This window comes from Bos indicus, chromosome 12 (assembly GCF_029378745.1).
Source record: "Bos indicus isolate NIAB-ARS_2022 breed Sahiwal x Tharparkar chromosome 12, NIAB-ARS_B.indTharparkar_mat_pri_1.0, whole genome shotgun sequence".
In the NCBI taxonomy this organism is placed as follows: Eukaryota; Metazoa; Chordata; class Mammalia; order Artiodactyla; family Bovidae; genus Bos; species Bos indicus.
Genome location: NC_091771.1, coordinates 67,147,086 through 67,167,285, shown reverse-complemented (window position 1 = coordinate 67,167,285; position 20,200 = coordinate 67,147,086).

Genomic DNA, 20,200 nt, shown 5'->3' with positions numbered 1-20,200 from the left:
GAATAGGGAGAAAGCAATTATTTAGAGAGGTTATGCAAGAAGGAAAGAAAGAAAGTGAAGTTGCTCAGTCGTGTGTGACTCTTTGTGACCCCATGGACTGTAGCCTACCAGGCTCCTCCTCCTCCATCCATGGGATTTTCCAGGCAAGAGTACTGGGGTGGGTTGCCATTGCCTTCTCCAGGAGATCTTCCCGATCCAGGGATTGAACCCAGGTCTCCCGCACTGTAGGCAGATGCTTTACCATCCGAGCCACCAGGGAAGTCTTGCAAGAGGGAAAATTTAGACTAATTTCTTGAAGGCTTGCTTCTCCAGAGAGCTCTGAGGATCTGAGACAATGTTCACAGGTTCTGTGCTTCTCTGTCAACTACAGTTGAAAAGTTTGAACTCCAATTTCATCCCACCTTTTAGAGGAGTGAGTGTTTTCTTAAGCACTTGGGTTTAAGACTTACAGCTTAAAGTCTGGGGACCTCTCCCAGAGCCTGAGGTCCAGCTCTGCTAGGTCTCTGTGCTCTGCACTAGAATAAAGGAGGTAGGAGGAGAGCTGCTCCCTTGATAATCCTGCTAGCTCTGCAGTCACCTCAATAAAAGCTGTACTATCAATCTTGGGGAAATCCAAGTAAAACAACAAAAAATAAAATGTTTATAAACAATGATAAAGTGTAATTAGATTTTAATTATTATGAAAATACCATTAGCTTTGCTGTATACAAATCAGCATCTGTTAGAAAGAAAATGAAAGCCAATATCCATATCGAAAAATAAATATGCAGCCTGTGGAAAAAGAAAAATGGAAAAATGCAGATAGTGGTATGTATGAATACTAATTATCCTTGAGAATCGCCAAGTTTTAGGAATGGCTCATAATCCTACCAGCCACAGATGTTATTCACAAATGCCAGCAGGGCAAGTGGAATCTGATTGAACAAGGAGCTTTTGAATTGATAAGAGACTAGAAGAGGTAGAATCTAGATAATCTTGATTCTTTTTTATACCATGAGGCTTCAAAAGTCATACCCTTTTCCCTCCCAATCCTCATACCCAAATACCATCTTGAATATAAGCTGTTTTTGGAGAACCTACATTGCCGGGTGAAATATCAATAACCTCAGATATGCGGATGACACCACCCTTATGGCAGAAAGTGAAGAGGAACTAAAAAGCCTCTTGATGAAGGTGAAAGAGCAGAGTGAAAAAGTTGGCTTAAAACTCAACATTCAGAAAATGAAGATCATGGCATCTGGTCCCATCACTTCATGGGAAATAGATGGGGAAATAGTGGAAAGAGTGTCAGACTTTATTTTTTGGGGCTCCAAAACCACTGCAGATGGTGACTGCAGCCATGAAATTAAAAGATGCTTACTCCTTGGAAGAAAAGTTATGACCAACCTAGATGGCATATTGAAGAGCAGAGACATTACTTTGCCAACAGAGGTCCATCTAGTCAAGGCTATGGTTTTTCCAGTGGTCATGTATGGATGTGAGAGTTGGACTGTGAAGAAGGCTGAGCACCAAAGAATTGATGCTTTTGCACTGTGGTGTTGGAGAAGACTCTTGAGAGTTCCCTGGACTGCAAGGAGATCCAACCAGTCCATTCTGAAGGAGATCAGCCCTGGGATTTCTTTGGAAGGAATGATCCTGAAGCTGAAACTCCAGTACTTTGGCCACCTCATGCGAAGAGTTGACTCATTGCAAAAGACTCTGATGCTGGGAGGGATTGGGGGCAGGAGGAGAAGGGGACGACAGAGGGTGAGATGGCTGGATGGCATCACCGACTCGATGGACATGAGTTTGAGTGAACTCCAGGAGTTGGAGATGGACAGGGAGGCCTGGCGTGCTGCGATTCATGGGGGTCACAAAGAGTCAGACACGACTGAGCAACTGAACTGAACTGAACTGAAGACTAAGAAATCTTAGTGATTGAATTAGCATTATTTTTCTCTAAGCACAGAACACATATACTGAGAGATGCTCAAAGTTGCCCATGCAAAGATCAACCCATCTGAACTATGGGATGAGACTAAGCTATACATCAGATTGGACATCATTACTTGTTTTATTCTGCAGGCTATTTGGTGGGGATGCATGAGGAAGACTAGATTCACTGTGTAAAATGGGTGAGTTTACATTTTCTCTGAACAACTGAATTGTAGGGTGAGTTAAGTTTGTTATCAGAGATATATGAATGTTATAAAAGGTGCCAACAAAATATTAAAACAATAATATATGCCAACATTTTAATATGATTTTTTCAAGATTGGTTAAGATTTCAGAGACCTTTGTCCTCTTATTTTTCATATCTTTCAAAATTTTTATAATATTGATTATTTTGGCAATTATAAAATGTAAACATAGTTAAATCTGAACAAAAAAGAGGATAGAAAAAAATGACAGGTAACAATTTTCAAGACATACTACATTCTAGGTAGTATACTAGACCCTTAATATGTGATAACTCATTTAATTTTTCCATCAACTCCATGAGTTAGGTTATTACTGCTGTTTTACAGAATTGAGGCTTTGCAAGACTAAGGAACTTGATCATGGTCATAAAACTAGGTAAAATTGAATCATAGATTTAAAGTCAGACAGTCCAACTTCAGAGGATCTAAGTTTAACTAACTTGCTCTATTGCTTCCCCTGAGGCACTGCTGCTGCTGCTGCTAAGTCGCTTCAGTTGTGTCTGACTCTGTGGGACCCCATAGACGGCAGCCCAGCAGGTTCTGCCTTCCCTGGGATTCTCCAGGCAAGAACACTGGAGTGGGTTGCCATTTCCTTCTCCAACGCTTGAAAGTGAAAAGTGAAAGGGAAGTCGCTCAGTCGTGTCGGACTCTTAGCGACCCCATGGACTGCAGCCTACCAGGCTCCTCCGTCCATGGGATTTTCCAGGCAAGAGTACTGGAGTGGGTTGCCACTGCCTTCTCCACCCTAAGGCACTGCAGACCATCCATAGACTGGCTATTGAACCGTTTTTGCCCCCCCTCTCATCATTTCTATGAAATATCTGAAAATATCTGATTGGCTCATTTAGAACTCCAAATGTACATTATATGCTGGGGAATTGTCCACAAAATTCATTTAATGGAAATTATCAGTGGAAAAATTTGAAAGGAAGGGAGAACCTATTACCACCTGTAATTTTATTATTTACCAAACAGCATTGCTGGCATTTCCTAAAAAAAAAAAAAATTCAAACCCACAAGAAAGATAAGACAACATCTAGATTACCATACTCAAATTATGGTAAAATGTGTTTACCGGTGCCTAGAGCCATTCTGGCAATATATTAGAGGGATCATAGGATTTATTGCTGTTATATCAGTAGCTCTTGTCTTTGTATTGATCACATATTTTCACAGATCTTTCTGGCCTCTCTTGCCCATTGTGTATTATTTAAACAGTTCATTTATTGATCATGCATATTGTAACCATGTTTGTAGGGGGATATAAAAATAAGACCTGGTGCCTCCCTTCAGAGTGTTGTAAGCTAGTAGGGAAGATAAGGCACACTTATACTCTAGGCAGAAGGCCCTGGTGTAAATGTCTATGAAAATTTTGTGTTGAGAAAGATCCTTTTTCATCAGAGAGTAATGACAGCTTTACGAAGAAAGCCCCATTTAAAATGAGATATGGGTAAGATTTCAACTAGAGGAAATGGGAGAAATTATGCTGGATGGAAAATCCATATGTGCAAAGGCATAGGGATTAAAAAATGAAACATATGTGCAAAGATTTGTGAGTAGTCCAGGTGGATTTTAATGAAGGTAGACTAGTAGAGTGGGAGAAGGCTAAAAACATAGAGAACAGACATGTAGATATGGGATGGGGAAAGAGCAGTAGAAATGGGAGATTGCAATTGACATATATACACTGCCATGTGTGAAATAGATAGCTAGTGGGAAGCCGCTGTGGAAACTCAGGAGGCTCAACTCCCTGCTCTGTGATGACCTAGATGGTGAGATGAGGGGAGGGGAGACGGGAGGTGGGAGGGAGGCTCAAGAGCGAGGGCCTATATGCATATATATAGCTGATTTACTTTGTAGTACAGCAGAAGCTAACACAATATTGTAAAGCAGCTACACTCCAATTAAAGAAAAAAAAAAAAAAAAAGGAAATTGAGAACCCATTCAAACATTACCAAATATCCAGTAAGAGAGTGTGCACTATATTCATCAACAAGGGAAGTCATTTACATTTTTTCAAAAAGTAAGTAAATCACAAGTAGAGGTTTAATCCTATGACCATGTACTGTTTTCATTACAGAGGAGAGAAACTAAATGTTAAAAAAATAAATCAGACGGGGAGAGAGATGGGAGGGAGGTTCAAAAGGGAGGGGATATATATATGTATACCTATGGCTGATTCATGTTGAGGTTTGACAGAAAACAATGAAGTTCTGTAAAGCAGTTATCCTTCAATAAAAAAATAAATTAAAAAAATCAGAAGTTCATTTAACAGCTCAGCTAAGAACCTATAAGAGAAAGGTAGTCCTAGAAATAGGAAAAAAGAGAGCCAACAAGGCTGCAATGTCAAGAAAATATGTGACTTTGTGACTGATTGTGAGGAATGAAAGAAATAAGAATATATGATTCTGAGTTTGGATAGCAGAAAGAATTTGGTATTTTTGAAGAAAATAGAAATTTAGGACTAGGAACTGGTCTGAGAAGGAGAAATTGCTAATTTACCTTTGTACATGAAGAGTTTGAAATACCTGTGGTACTTGGAGATAGATATTAAAGTCCTACAAGGGGTTGGACGTATCGTAATACAATTGGAAAGAGTGGTTAGTTTGGCGAACTATAAATTTTGGAGTCCTTCACATTATGATAGTCATAATGTTGAAATGGTCAGGCTGTGCAAGCTGGAAGATTGAAAGGAAAAATAAAGCTGTGAAAAAATTTGAGGAATGTCTAGTTTTAAGCAGCAAAAGGATTAGAAGCAATTAGGAGAAGAGACAAATGAAATGGTCAGAGACTGAGAAAGAAAGTGAGAAATAATGGACATGTTAAGAGAAAGCTATTCTTTCTTTTATGAAAGAAGAGTTGGTCACTAGTTCCAAATACTGAAAAATTTTCAAACTAGAGAAGGGAAGGCATTAGAGAATAGGATTAAGTATTATTAAAAGTTATTATTGACAAATACATCAAATAGGCTAATTGAGACAAGTCAAAATGCAAAAGTTTGTGCCATGAGTTTATTACTCTCTGCTCCTTTCATTCTATAACTTGCTTTGTGTGCTGTATAGTTTTGTGGGTGCTAATCAACCAGCCCATTCTAAAGATCAGCCCTGCGATTTCTTTGGAAGGACTGATGCTAAAGCTGAAACTCCAGTACTTTGCCACCTCATGCAAAGAGTTGACTCATTGGAAAAGACTCTGATGCTGGGAGGGATTGGGGGCAGGAGGAAAAGGGGACGACAGAGGATGAGATGGCTGGATGACATCACTGATTCGATGGACATGAGTTTGTGTGAATTCTGGGAGTTGGTGATGGACAGGGAGGCCTGGCGTGCTGCAATTCATGGGGATGCAAAGAGTTGGGCATGACTGAGCGACTGAACTGAACTGAATCTTGTAATCTAATCTTTACTTAGATTTAGTAGCTAATAATGGCCTACCAGTTCTCTTTTGTTTCAGGAATACATTTCACGAATGATGTCAATGTTTTCAAGGATATTAATGGTGAATAATTATTTGTTGGGAGGAGCTGTATTTAAAATACAGTGGAAATTTTAGATTGGAGATATTTTATGACATGAAGAACATAAAATTTAGGTGTTCTTAAAATCACAAATACTGTAATGCTGATTTCAACTACTTGATAATCTACTTAGATTCTGTCTACTCAGAATATTCATACATCAACTATCAACTATCTTTGCACCCCAAACATGAAAATATGGGGTCACCATCTCTTGAGAGTGATTAATTTCCTAAGCAAAGGAAGAGATTGTCTCTTGCATTCTTCTGACTAGGCGGAGATGAAATTTCTGAAACAACAAGATATTCACTTAAGAAGAGATCATAGGTTATTCATTAGGTGGTTAATTAACAGAGAAACACATTCTATTTTATAGATTACTCAGTTAAGATTTTTTTTTTTTGAAACCTTAGCAACTCTATTTTGAAATAGTTTCAAGATTCCAGGTAATTATTCAACCTTCAAAAACAATGGTTAAAGCCTATGAAATTTCCTCCTGAAGATAAATATAGACTTTTAATTGTGTGTGTATGTGATTTGTGTGTGTGTGTGTGTCCGTATGAATGTTTGGAGATGATAGGATATTAATAAAAATGAAGTGAGTTAAAAAGTGAATAATTCTTAAAGAGATCAAAGCCTTCATAAAGGTGGTTTCAATATACTTTTATGAAGGACAAGTAAGAGAAAAGTAAGAATATAATAAAAAATTCACAAAGGTCAATAGAGTCCACATTGAATTTGAGAATTCTAGTTTTTTATTTCCTTTACTGCTTTCTGCAAAGGGATACTGGTCTCAACTTCCTTTTTAAAGTTTTATTATTTTATATTATGAAAAATGAAGGAATGCCTGTATGATCTGATGATACACTAAAGAAGTAATTCAGTAATTTTAATTTTAAAAAGTACATACAAAATAATTTGGTGGGTTAATCAGACATGGGCATAATATCCAGTGGATTAAATTATAATCCAGAGGAATACATTTATACATCACCAATGACTATGATTGCTCTGTAGCAAGACTTATTTATTTCTAGCCTTGAGTTAATATTTTTCTTTGATTTATATGCAAAGTATTTCCCATAAAATAATGTGCTTAATTGTTTTCTTTAACAAGCATTTTAAAAGTATAATTTGATAAAATAAAATTTATCCTTTTTAAAGTACAGTTTATTGTTTTGACAAATACATAATTTCTGTAATTACCACCATGATCATGATAGAGAAAATTTGATTTTCTGAACATTTCCCATATATCCTTCTGCAGTTAGTGTTTTCCCTATACCATTGACCTCTGACGATTACTGATCAACTCTCTGTCATTGTACTTTTCCTTTTCTATATTTTAATGCAGATGAAACTATACAGTTTGTAATCCTTTGTATTGGCCTCTTTCACTCAGCAGGATGACTTTTGAGCTTTACCCATGTTGTTGCCTGTATCAGTAGTTTATTCTTTGAATTGTTGAATAGTATTCCATTGATAAATATTCCATGATTTGCTTTCGCATGAGGAATGTGTAAGAATTTCAATTGCTCCACATTCTTGCCAACATTTAATATCATGTTCATTTCCCAATGACTTTTCTCTTATTTCCACACTCTGCTTTCCTTAGGACACAGGAGCATTCCTCTTTACTTAGGTAGTAAAATTTTGAGTGTATTTTCCTATCTCTATATAGCATGTGTGCAAAGTTGCTTCAGTCGTATCTGACTCTTTGCAACCCTGTGGACTGTAGCCTGTAGGCTCCTCTGTCCATGCAATTTTCCAGGCAAGAATACTGGAGTGAGTTGCCATGGCCTCCTCCAGGGGGATCTTCCCCACTCAGGGATCAAACCCACATCTCTTATGTCTCCTGCATTGGCAGGCAGGTTCTTTACCACTGTCACCACCTGGGAAGCCCATCTCCATGTAGGCCCACCTTCTAATCATATCTGACTATTTTTTCAATGGCTTGCCATTATTTCACACTGAGTCCTGTTTCTTTAGCAGCACATAGCACACTTAGTCTGATTTTGAAGTTCCTTATTTACTTCTACTAAAACTGAGCTCCTCAAAAACAGGTTCTGTCTTCATATAATTGTATCCCTTTTAGCATCAGCATGTCATAGTAAATAGATTAATGCCATTGGCTAGGGAAACAGTTGGAGAAGGCAATGGCACCCTACTCCAGTACTCTTGCCTGGAAAATCCCATGGGCGGAGGAGCCTGGTGGGCTACAGTCCATGGGGTCGCTATGAGTCTGACACGACTGAGCGACTTCACTTTCACTTTTCACTTTCATGCATTGGAGAAGGAAATGGCAATCCATTCAAGTGTTCTTGCCTGGAGAATCCCAGGGATGGTGGAGCCTGGTGGGCTGCTGTCTATGGGGTCACACAGAGTTGGACACGACTGAAGCGACTTACCAGCAGCAGCAGCAGGGAAACAGTACTTAGCAGTAGAAAGTTTTTAACAGAGTATCCTTGTTTTAAGAATCATTTTATATGATAGATTTATGAAGCAAGGTTCCCTGGAAGATATAAACGTGTTAGTTGGTCAGTCGTGTCTGACTCTTTGAGACCCCATGGACTGTAGCCTGCCAGGCTCCTCTGTCCATGGAATTCTCCAGGCAAGAATACTGGAGTAGCTTGCCATTCCCTTCTGCAGAGGATCTTCCTGACCCAGGTATCGAACCCAGGTCTCATTCATTGTAGGCAGATTCTTTACTGTCTGAGCTACCAGGAAAGCCAGGAGGGTATCATGAAAGCCATTAAATGATCTGAGTACAAATTGGAGATGTTTAACAATAGAAATGCTCCTTGCTTGCTGTGAAAGTAACTTATATAACTTAAAGATGCCCTCTGTTCTGAATGGGCCAGAGAGTGAATATTTAGAGTGCTAAGGACTTGGGGAGTTATATGGATGGCTGACCTGGTTCACCTGTGCCTCTCTGTTGCTTGTTTTCTTTAAATCCGTTAGTAAAGCTTGATACTAGCTGTGGTAAGAATATTGACCTATTAAGCATTAATATGTCCACATCTCAAATCTCAGTATCTGTGTATATGTTATGCCCTAGAGTGCCGAAGAATTGATGCTTTTGAATTGTGGTGCTGGAGAAGAGTCTTGAGAGTCCCTTGGACTTCAAGGAGATCTAGCCAGTCCATCCTAAAGGAAATCAGTCCTGAATGCTCATTGGAAGGACTGATTCTGAAGCTGCAATACTTTCCACCTGATGGGAAGAGCTGACTCATTGGAAAAGATGCTTTTGCTGGGAAAGATTAAGAGCAGGAGGAGAAGAGGGCAGACAGAGGATGAGATGGTTGGATGACATCACCAAGTCAATGGACATGAATTTGGGCAAACTCCAGGAAACAGTGAGGCACTAGGAGTCCTGGCCTGCTGAAGCCCTTGGGGTTGCAAAGAGTCGGACACAACTCAGCGACTGAACAATAACAAAGGGCACAGAAGCACTAAGGCTGCAGATGTAATTAAGATGATTGTGAATCAGCTGATTTTGCCACAGGGTAATTAACGTGGATCATCAGGATTGGTCTGAGATAATCACAAGACCTCAGACTGAAGCCTACTTATGTATAAGAGGATGCAGATGAGTGAGAACTGTAGAAAGGGCAGAATGGTAAGGACTCAGACTCCTAACTTTGCTGCTGGCTTTGAAAATGGGGACTAGGACCACAAGGTGAGGAATGGAAGCAGCCTTTAGATGTTAGAAAAGCCAAGGTTATGGATTCTTTCCTCGCTCTCCCTAAAGGAATGCAGCCCTGTTGACACCTCGATTTTAGCCCAGTGAAACCTATTTCAGACTTCTGACTTCAGAATGGTAAGATAAAAATTGTGTTGTTTTTAAGTCACTGTGTTTGTGGTGACTTGTTACAACAGCCAAAGAAGACCAAAGTAGATAAGACCTCTGATTCATGGAGTTCTAATGTGATAACCCAGTCCCTTGTTTTAGTTTAGCAACTGAAACATAAAATAAGGTTTTCAATAATGATTTTTCAGGGTTAATGAGTGGTGCACTGTCTCTAAGATTAACTTAATCATTGTTAGGTTTTTAAGCATTTGGTATTAGAAAATCATTTATATAATGGCAGACAGGTTTACTGCTTGAAAAATTAATCTCTGACTGTTTTAAGAAGGCAGATTTGGTAAGTGTGGTCACTATAACTCAGTTTAATTCAGTAAGTATTAATCATGGTTTATGTTCAAAGCATTTTACCAAGTTCTATGAATTACTTTTTTAAAAGACAACTGTAAGAGTCTGTCCTCCATGAAACTACCATCTTTTGGTAGCTATAGATAATATATGACAACATAAGAAGGATTAAAATATATCAATAGCTACAAAAACACTGTATAAGTGTTGTGAAGAAAAATCTGAGGCTTTGTGAAGATATGCTCTTTGATTTAATAAGTAAAGAATCAGTATAACTCAGTAAAGGTCAGAGGTGGGCTATCATGTAGACTCATGTGGGCAAATATTGTGGATTAAAGCCTTACTATAGGCTTTGAGATGACTATAGTTATAGGGTGCAATTAAGAAGAGTCAAAAATATTCTGCTTTGGTGGTATTACCAAAAGAGGAGGGGGTCTGGCTGCTTGCCGCTTTAAAGCCAATCAACAGGCCGGGTTGGTGGAAAGGAAAGTTGGCTCTATTTCAGATGTCAGAAACTGGGGGCAGGGGTGGGTGAACATCTGTCCAAAGGCCGACTCCCCCATTCCCCCACCCCGAGAACCAGTGGGGCAAGAGCTTTTATAGACAGAAGTGAGAGGGGATTATATGCAGAAATAGCAGTCAGCTCTGACAGCCATCTTCAGATTGGTCATCAGTGGTGTGACCAGTGTCATCTTGATGGTTTTAGGTATAGTCAACCTTCAGTTCCAGGGTCCATTTGTTCTTTGAAGCTACTTCTAGGAATTGTGACAGCTTATTTGGTGGATATGGTCTGGTCATCACGTAGTTAACTTCTTCCACCTGAGGTTTCAGTATCTATAAAGACAACTCACTGGATATGGCTCAGAGTATTATCTATCACCCTTGAGAAAGAACTTAAGGTCCTTGACTATGCTTAATGACTACGTTATTAGAATTTAGTCTGCTTTGACTGTTTTCCTTTGTTTACACGTTTCTTACTTCTCTGATTTTCTTTGACTAAGGTTTTCCAAAAGGCAGGCAGAAGATGTGGGGCAGGGGAGGGCAAAGACCACAGGGTTCTGCTCTGTTTCAGTATCTTGCAAAGCCAAGCCAAGTGTGTTCTGTGCTCATTAGAAAGTGTGGGTCACATTGTGCTGTGCCTTGGATCAAGCAGATGAAATTCATTTCTTACAGCAGGTGGGGAGCTGCTGAAGACGTTTGAGCAGGGTACTGCTATGATTGTAACAGTATCTGATAGGGTTTTGTGGGCAGGTGGATGTAAGAGTGATTGGAAGTAGAATGACCTCTGAGAAGGCTATTACAATTTTCAAACAGAAATTTATCAGTGCCTCTCTGTGTACTGACCACTTCCATTCATACTGCAAGTGATAGCATGTGGAATGCTGATTTTGTACACGATCAATTCTTCTGTGTGTTCTCTTACCTGCCCTTTGTAAATATTTTCTTTGCAAGATACACATTACTTTTAAGCTGTGCAATTAAATCCTGAAAATTAACAAGCAGCAAGAAGAAAAAGTAATCTTCTTATGTTAAGGTCTCCTGGATCATGTTATCACTGTAAACTCATGTTTACTAAGTATCTAGGGGAGATGTATGAACTCTACTGACTTTAGTATTATCAATTAACCAAAAGCTAAAGATCTGCAGTCATAAGGAACCAAGATCTTAATACTGTAGAAATAAAAAGTCTATGCTTTCTTGCACAAGCAATATACCTCTATTAGTAAAGGGAATAAAGAGCTCCATTAGTACAGAGAAAATGCTATTTTAATATATTAATGGAATTTGTAATTCTTTCTCATGAAACTAGCTCTTTCTTTCATTCCCAGCCATATAGCAACCAAATGCTTATTTGTTGAAGTCAGTAATAATGAAATTAACATCAGTGTGTGTTAGCTCTACTTCAGACATTGTTCTAAGAATTTAAACACATCAAATCCTTCTATTTTTGCAACAACTTTAGGAGGTTCTATTATTAACTTTATTTAGAGATTTACAAGTAGGAGTACAGAAGTTGAGTAACTTGTTTAAGATCACAGAGCTACTCAGAGATGGAGCTGAGATTTGAACCCGTTCAGTTCAGTTCAGTTCAGTCTCTCAGTCGTGTCCGACTCTTTGTGACCCCATGAATCGCAGCACACCAGGCCTCCCTGTCCATCACCAACTCCCGGAGGTCACTCAGACTCACGTCCATCGAGTCAGTGATGCCATCCAGCCATCTCATCCTCTGTCGTCCCTTTCTCCTCCTACCCCCAATCCCTCCCAGCATTGGAGTCTTTTCCAATGAGTCAACTCTTCACATGAGGTGGCCCAAGTACTGGAGTTTCAGCTTTACCATCATTCCTTCCAAAGAAATCCCAGGGCTGATCTCCTTCAGAATGGACTGGTTGGATCTCCTTGCAGTCCAAGGGACTCTCAAGAGCCTTCTCCAACACCACAGTTCAAAAGCATCAATTCTTTGGTGCTCAGCCTTCTTCACAGTCCAACTCTCACATCCATACATGACCACTGGAAAAACCATAGCCTTGACTAGAGGGACCTTTGTTGGCAAAGTAATATCTCTGCTTTTGAATATGCTATCTAGGCTAGTTGGGTTCGAATTCTTACTACATTGCCTTCCTTCCAACAGAATACTTCTTATTGATTTTTATTTGGATTCACCATGTATGGTATCATCTTCCGATACAGTGTCAATACTGGGTGTACTCCCATCCTACCTGGCTCATTTGGTAGGAGCAATAATCAGGCCTAACACTGCAAAAAGAGAAAGTGAGAGCAAAGGGACAAGAGAGACACAGAGGGAGAAAAAGGCATTGGGTGGTTGGTTTAGTCGCTGTCCTATTATTTGCAACCCTATGGACTGTAGGTTGCCAGTCTCTTCTGTCCATGGGATTTCCTAGTCAAGAATACTGGAGTGGGTTGTTATTTCCTTCTCCAGGGGATCTTCGTTACCCAAGGATCAAACACTTGTCTCTTACGTCTCCTGAACTGACAGGCGATTCTTTACCTCTGAACCACCGGGAAGCCCCCAAAAAAGGCATATGTAATTGCTAACATAAGTAATGAAACCCATTCTTCAACACAATTAAAAGTTTGGATACAATATTATTTTGTTAACAAAATTTATGTTCCAAAAATTAAAATAGGTGGAAAAATGGATTCCTGAGTGGTTAAGTTACTAGTCCAAGGCCATGTGCTGTTCTAACTCATGAGAGCTTTCAGTCTAATGTCATATTTTGATAAACGTGGCATGGGGGAAAAAGCTCTTTAGAGAACTCTGTGTGTATGTGGGCCTTAGGATGGTTTCATTGTCATTAGAGCATGAGAATGATCATTTATTTTGTTGGGTTTACTTTGTTTTTTTATTAAAGTTACAAATTCATGTTGTCTACACACATTCTGTACGTCCTCAGGTGAAAAACAGCATCACCCCTTTCTCACTCCAAATTTCCCTTTCCCCACGCTAAGTGGTTTCCGTTGTGCCTGACTTGCGGCCCCATGGACTGCAGTCCTCCAGGCTTCTCTGTCCATGGGATTTCCCAGGCAAGAACACTGGAGTGGGTTGCCATTTCCTCCTCCCGGGGATCTTCCCGACCTGGGGATTAAACCCATGGCTCCTGCGCCTCCTGCGTTGCAGGCAGATTCTTTACCACTGAGCCACCAGGGAAGCCCCACCCATTCCTCAGAGGTAACCAATTTTTTCAACTATTAAAAAAAAAACCAAAACATTAACTTTACTATTCTCTCCATATATTTAAATAACATGCTTTTTGTCTCTACTCTTTGCTTTTTCAACGGCAAACATTAAATGTTGGCATCTTACTGTGGAAGATGAGTCAGCTTGATCACACACACATTTCCCACGTCCTGTCCTTCCAACTCTGTTATGTCATCATTTTGGTTAGATCGGTACTCTGTGTGCTTCGCAAATTGCATTGCCCCTTGATTCTTTTCAGCGCTTGCTTGAATTCAGCTTCTCTGTGTCTGCTGATTCATATTGCTGTTCTATTTGGCAGGTGACAAAATTGTGTGGCTATCAACTTATATCCCATTTTATTTATCTTTGTATGCTGATGTCTTTACACACATCTCCTTGCTGAGGGATATGTGTTTGTGGAAGGGATGGTAAATGTGTTCAGTGTGGTCTTTTCCCAGGTCTCCTTTTATTTCCATAGTATCCATTAGAAATCTGGGGCAGAACTATAATACAGTTTTCACTTACACAGGATCAATGCCTTGAGGATAATCAGAACTCTGAGTCAGGTAAATAAAGACAGTAGAAAATGAGCTGTGTATTTTGTAAAATGGATTTAGAATGTGGAGAACTCTGCCATGGTGCCAAACTCGTTACGTGGCAATAGTTCTTTCATAAAGGTGTTTTGGTTTGTAACACAATGTGAAAACAGCTCAAAGACTGATAGTTTGGAAATATTTTTTATAAAGTGTATTAAAATTTTGTTCACATGATGCTATACCTCCCTTCTGTACAAATAGTGATACAATTAAAAACCATGAAGCTGAAATTGGTAATCTCTCTTCTAAACTGACTCAAAGAGATGCCATATTCAATATAAAAGATGAAAGATATTAGTGTAGAAAAGACTGGAGTTTATAATGCTTATGGCAAAGTATTGATTTGTATTTGTTAAATTCTCAGTTCAGGTAGATAAATAAATTTGGATTAATGTTTAGTTATTTTGAGGATTTCCTGAAAAAGCAATACTTCATGGATACTCGCAAGTTATAGTTATGAATCATTTGAACCTATCAAGATTGTACATACTTTACTTTCTTTTAATGACCGTTGTAACTTTTGCTATGTTGAATTTGGACATTCATATCCTAATACATTATGGTTACACCTTTTAAATATTATAACGTTCTCAGATTTTTCCCTTTAAATGTTATAATATTGTTTCCTGGAATAAGCTAAACATTTAGAAAAAAATCATAACATTTCAAGAATTTGTATTATTTTTCAGGGACAAATATGTCTGCAGAACTCATTCATATTTAGATAAAATTTTCAGTCATTTATCACCTATAAGGCAATTAATTTATCCATTTATCTAGTATTTATTGAAAATACTCAATGTATGACATACCTTCATTGACCCTATCGATGCAATGAATGGCATCACTGTGGCCTTCAAGGAACTTTAAGTCTAAAAGAAATGCCATTTTGATGTTCTTTTCAAGTAAAACCTGGAAAACTATATTTTCTATGTTTTTACATTTCTAAGAGAATGTTAATACACAAAGGAATCACTGTTGAGGACTTCAGTCTGTGGACTTTGAGGCTACTCAAGCTTTAATCCCTAGCTTTGGCAGTTACTGCTTCCCTGATGAGTCAGTTGGTAAAGAATCTGCCTGCAATGTAGGAGATCCAGGTTCGATCCCTGGGTCAGAAAGATCCCCTGGAAAATGGAATGGCAACCCACTCCAGTATTTTTACCTGGAGAATTCCATGGACAGAGGAGCCTGACTGACATTTCTACAGGCATGAATATCCTATAGGCTCATTGTTAAGATTAAATAATTCAATATATGCAAAAGAGTGGATGTATAATAAAACTTAACAGTTTCCTTTTTTTCATTGATTTTGCCATATGCAGTATTCTCAATATAGCATTAGCTCCTTAGGTAGAGAATCACCACTAAAGTGCCAACAGTTTCCATGAGAAGACTGCAAATATTTTGAAAAAAACTTTAAACTAGAAGGGACTTTAGCAGTGATGTAATCCAGCTCCTTTGTAATTACCTGTCTCAGTCACACAGCTAACTGAACCAAAGCCAGGACAGAACAGAACTCAGATTCCTAAATTTTATGCTCTTCAACCTTTAAAATATAAAAGATATGAAAAATAATGTTCAAATGATGGTCAATTAAAAATAAAATCAAAATAATTTGGGCATTTCAGGTAACAGTTTGTGAAATTAATGTCTTGCTGTGTAGTAAGATTGTGCTTTGGAGATTTAAGTGATGGAAAAGAGTTTACCGGATGTTTGTGCTATTCTTTCTGAGCTCCGTTTTGAAACTGTCGTGGTTGATACTGAATGTTCACTCCCAGTGCTCTGTGTTGTTAAATCAGAAACCATAAACAGCACCAGAAAACAACTTCTGATCTTACTGCACTTGTCTAACTCAGTTGATAGTTAGCTGCTTGCAGAATTGTTCTCTTTGATACCCTTTCTCTAATCTGTTCCTCCTGAGAAGAAAAATGGTCTGGCTGCTTCTGTTCAAATCAGATACCTGCGTGAGAAAAGGAAAAAAAAAAAAAAGCGAATGAACTGTAAGAGCATCTGTTTCTGGGGCTGTAATGATTTGGAGAGTAATGGAATGCTACCTAATTGGAGCTTCCTCATAGCAGCTTTTAGACACAGATCACAATAAGCTGTAGTTTGAAGAACTTTCTACAACAAACAGAGATGTCCATTCTCAGGGCACACCCAGAGTTAGGCTAGGTCTTAACACGATCACAAAACAGACAGAATCTTTTTTAAAGATGGAACTCTTGTTGCCTCTTTCCCTGGAAGGTGTTAGGGGAACACCATCCCTTAGAAGGAGGCAGACAGCCGCTTCTTCAGTCACCAAGCCTGTCAAGTTGTTCTGACTTCAGTTACGTTGACAGGCCATTGGATTTGGGGACCCCCTTTCTCCCTTGCTTTTGTTTCTTGCTCGAATAAGGGAAGTAGCTTCCATTGTGTGGGTATCTAAATCACAGTGAAATAAGCCCATGCTGGGGGAGGTTAAACACTTGGCCTTTAGGGCTCTATCCAATTCTCATTGCTTCCTATAGAGCAGCCAGAAAATGCCAATTTACGAGGAGAATAAAAGGAAGGTGGTCTCCATGGTCTTGTTTCATCCTGCAAAGCCATGATTTTTCAGATGCCTTATGGATGAATTCCCTTTTTAAAGACGAATTCCCACCCCTTCCGTTGGAATTCTCTCGTCCTTCAGATCTGGGGACAGCTTAGGTTTTGCTCTTCATTTTCTCGAGACCCACACTTGATCAGAATTGAATGATCCTCTTTGGATGCATGTGTATTATATTATCTGTCATGCATTTTCCCTCTGCAGTGAGTTGAAATAAAAGCAATTATCCTATGACTTCCCTCTTTTATTCCTCTCCTGGACTTTCTGAGTACAACTAATCAGAACGAAGCCGACATTAGCATTTTCCGCAGCAGACACTGAGCCAGCAGAGAGTCTCCTTTGAAGGAAGGAGCGTGATTGCGGCTCTCATGTTGCTGTCAGTCTCTTGCCCGAGTAAGAAATAAATGAGAAACCACCAATTCTCATAGGGAAGGTACTTTCAGACTTTTCGGTTGATGGTTAAAGTACTCTATTGCTCTCTCAAAACGTACACACTACTAATCTCACTTTGACGGCTGACGTGTAAAATATACCGTGCAACTGGCGAGGGAAACCATTTTGAATAAAACAGAACGATACCAGTGAAGGCTCAATGATTATGAAAACTGTTTCTGGAGCTCTTTCCCCTTCATTGTTCAGATTTATTTGGTCTTCCACTGTCCCATGTACATTAATTGTTGGCTGGAAATTTCCTTGTACAACGCGGGTGGGTCCTTGTAAGCTGGCTGTTGGGAAAATGATTACAAGACCGTTGACTCTCATTCTCTGTGCACGTGGGGGTGGGGAGTAAGCGGATGTAAAGAGCTTTTAGTGTGTCATAGTGGAATGAATTGCGTCTGAACCCATGCCTCCCTCATCACCTTTTTATCTTGATATGTAAGCTTCCCTATTTCTGGCAGCAGGCACAAGGCTTGCAGGAGGCCCTCAATACGGTATTTTATGTGCTTATGTGTGGCAGAAGTGTGAACAACACATATAATGCTTACACAGATAGATACACACACACACACACACTTTATTTATTGACAGACTGTGTGGCAGGCCTTACATGTCAGTGAATTCATGACATATCTGTCTCTTTCCTTTGTATAGTGGTTCTGTTCCTTCAATTAACCAGTATGCCAAGGGTACCTATTCTGAGGAAGGTATTTGTATTCTCATTTAACGTGAGAAGACTTCAACCCAAGATGATTAAATTTTTTGCCTGAGTGATTGCAAAATCCTGCATTCATGCCTCTTACTCTTAATTACGCCATCACGGTGCAATTCTACCTCCCTGCTGCCTCTGACTGGGTACCAGAGCTGCTCAGGCTGATCAAGACATAGGCTTCTGATATATGACCTTGAGCATATTTTGCTTCACGGCTCACAGACACAAATGTGGAACTTTCATAGATCGGGTATTTTCAAATATTTTTGCATCATCCAATGTATAAAGGAAACTATTTGGAGGGCCACTTAGCTGAAGTAGGTCTGGGATCCAGGGCCCAGATGTTACTTCTGACAAAGGGGCATTTACTCATCTTGAATCAGAACCAGCTGTTTGTCAACTTGGTTCTTTCCTAGGTTTTTCCTTTTGAGTGTGTGCATGCATTCTAAGCTGCTCAGTCGTGTCCGACCCTTTCTGACCCCGTGTACTGTAGCCCACCAGGCTCCTCTGTCCAGTGGGATTCTCGAGGTGAGAATACTGGAGTAGGGTGCCATGTCTCCCTCCAGGGAATCTTCCCAATCCAGAAATTAAACCTGCATCCTTTACATCTCCTGCAATGGCAGGCAGGTTCTTAGCATTAGTGCACCTGGGAAGCCCTTTGAGTGTTTAAATACCTATAAAGTGAACTTTCCTAGTTTTGGTTGGACAGTTAGTTGTGCTATGATATATGTGTGTCTTAAAAGTTATTGTGCCATGAAAAATTATATAATGAAACCATAGGGATGATTAAACAGAATGAACTCAGGGCCACAGTACTGAAAACCTGTCACTTAAACCTGGTGAAGCTAAAGACCAACCACCCCAGCTCCTCAAAGGCAGGGGCTTGCCCTGATGGCCCCTTCCTGACCCTGTATATAGCCATCAGTCTGACTATCATAGTGGTTGAATGATGTGTAAGGAGACAGTTATTACTGATAAAGTTTCCATTGCTATCTCTTTCTTTTTTTTGTCATCCTCTGAGACCCTGAAAGCCAAGCTCCTGCCTTGCTTGCTCCCCACATTTCATTTATAGACAATTCAATCTAAATACTTAAGGGCTGATAACTAAAAATCTCAGGCGTTACAGCTAGCATTAGTGAGAAAGATGACCATTTAGCAGGTATCAGGTGAAGTTCTTTATAATCATTACTTCCTTTCATCCTCACAACAACATACGAGGAATAGATGATTACTCTCCATCTAGCAGATGCATAAAAGTTTAGAGAAGTTTAGGAATTCATTGCAAATCTGTAGAGGAGATCAATAGCTGATTTGAAGATTAAAACTCTGAATCGCTTGCTACTTGACTGATGCACTCAGGACACTTCACTAAGCTCTGCTGCTTCCTGAGTGGAGTCCTGGGTAACAAGCATAACCCAAGATGTCTTCATTTACCAGTGTACTGACCCTATTCACTTCCCACTTGTAGCTCTTTTTGCCAGATTGGATGTCCTTTTTTCCTTCTCCCTGCCATTTCTCCTGCCACCAGCCTATCTTTCTTAACCAGATATCTAAGGTTTCTGGGCTTGAGCTTCAGATGAACAGCATCATTTGTCACTGTGTCTAGCCTGTCTGACTTGACCCAAGAGTCACCCCTGCCACTTGTCTGGCCACTTTGTACCTAGCTGGACCTGGACTGGCTTCTCCCATTAAGGGAGCGGAGGCCTGACTTTTGGGCCAGTCTTCCTCCAAGGGCCCTTGCCTTATACCTAATCCTCAATGACTCTTTAATGAAACATCATTTTTGAATGTGAAATAAGGTTCATCTCCTCTGCAGACATTAGTACTTCCCTACCTGGGTTGCCCCTGAATCTTAGTAACAGACCAAGAATGCTCATGTTTCAAGTAATGTAAAACAAAGGCAGTCTTTTTCTTTTTCTCAGGAACCTCTCACTTTCCAACCAGAGTTCAGTTCTAGCACAGAGTTTATTTGCTCCCTACTGCAGTTCAAGGAGCCAGATACCCTCCCTGCAGGTTGGTAAATACTGTGAGTCTTCAAGTAGGTTCATTATTTTTTTCCCCTTTATGTTGGAAGATATTGAGCTTTGAACAAATTTGCACTGCATTGTTCATCACTACAGGGACATTTATTATCTTCACTATTTCTGTTTTCAAAACCAGGACACCTACTGCCCCTTCACACACAAAATGATAGCTGTCATACTGTCACAAGTAGAATTAATGAGCATCATCAGGTTGATTTGGAAAAGGCTGGAGCAGGGACAAGATAATTGTGTCATCGATGGTAAGAATGGGAGATCGAAGCGAATGAGTTAATTGATTT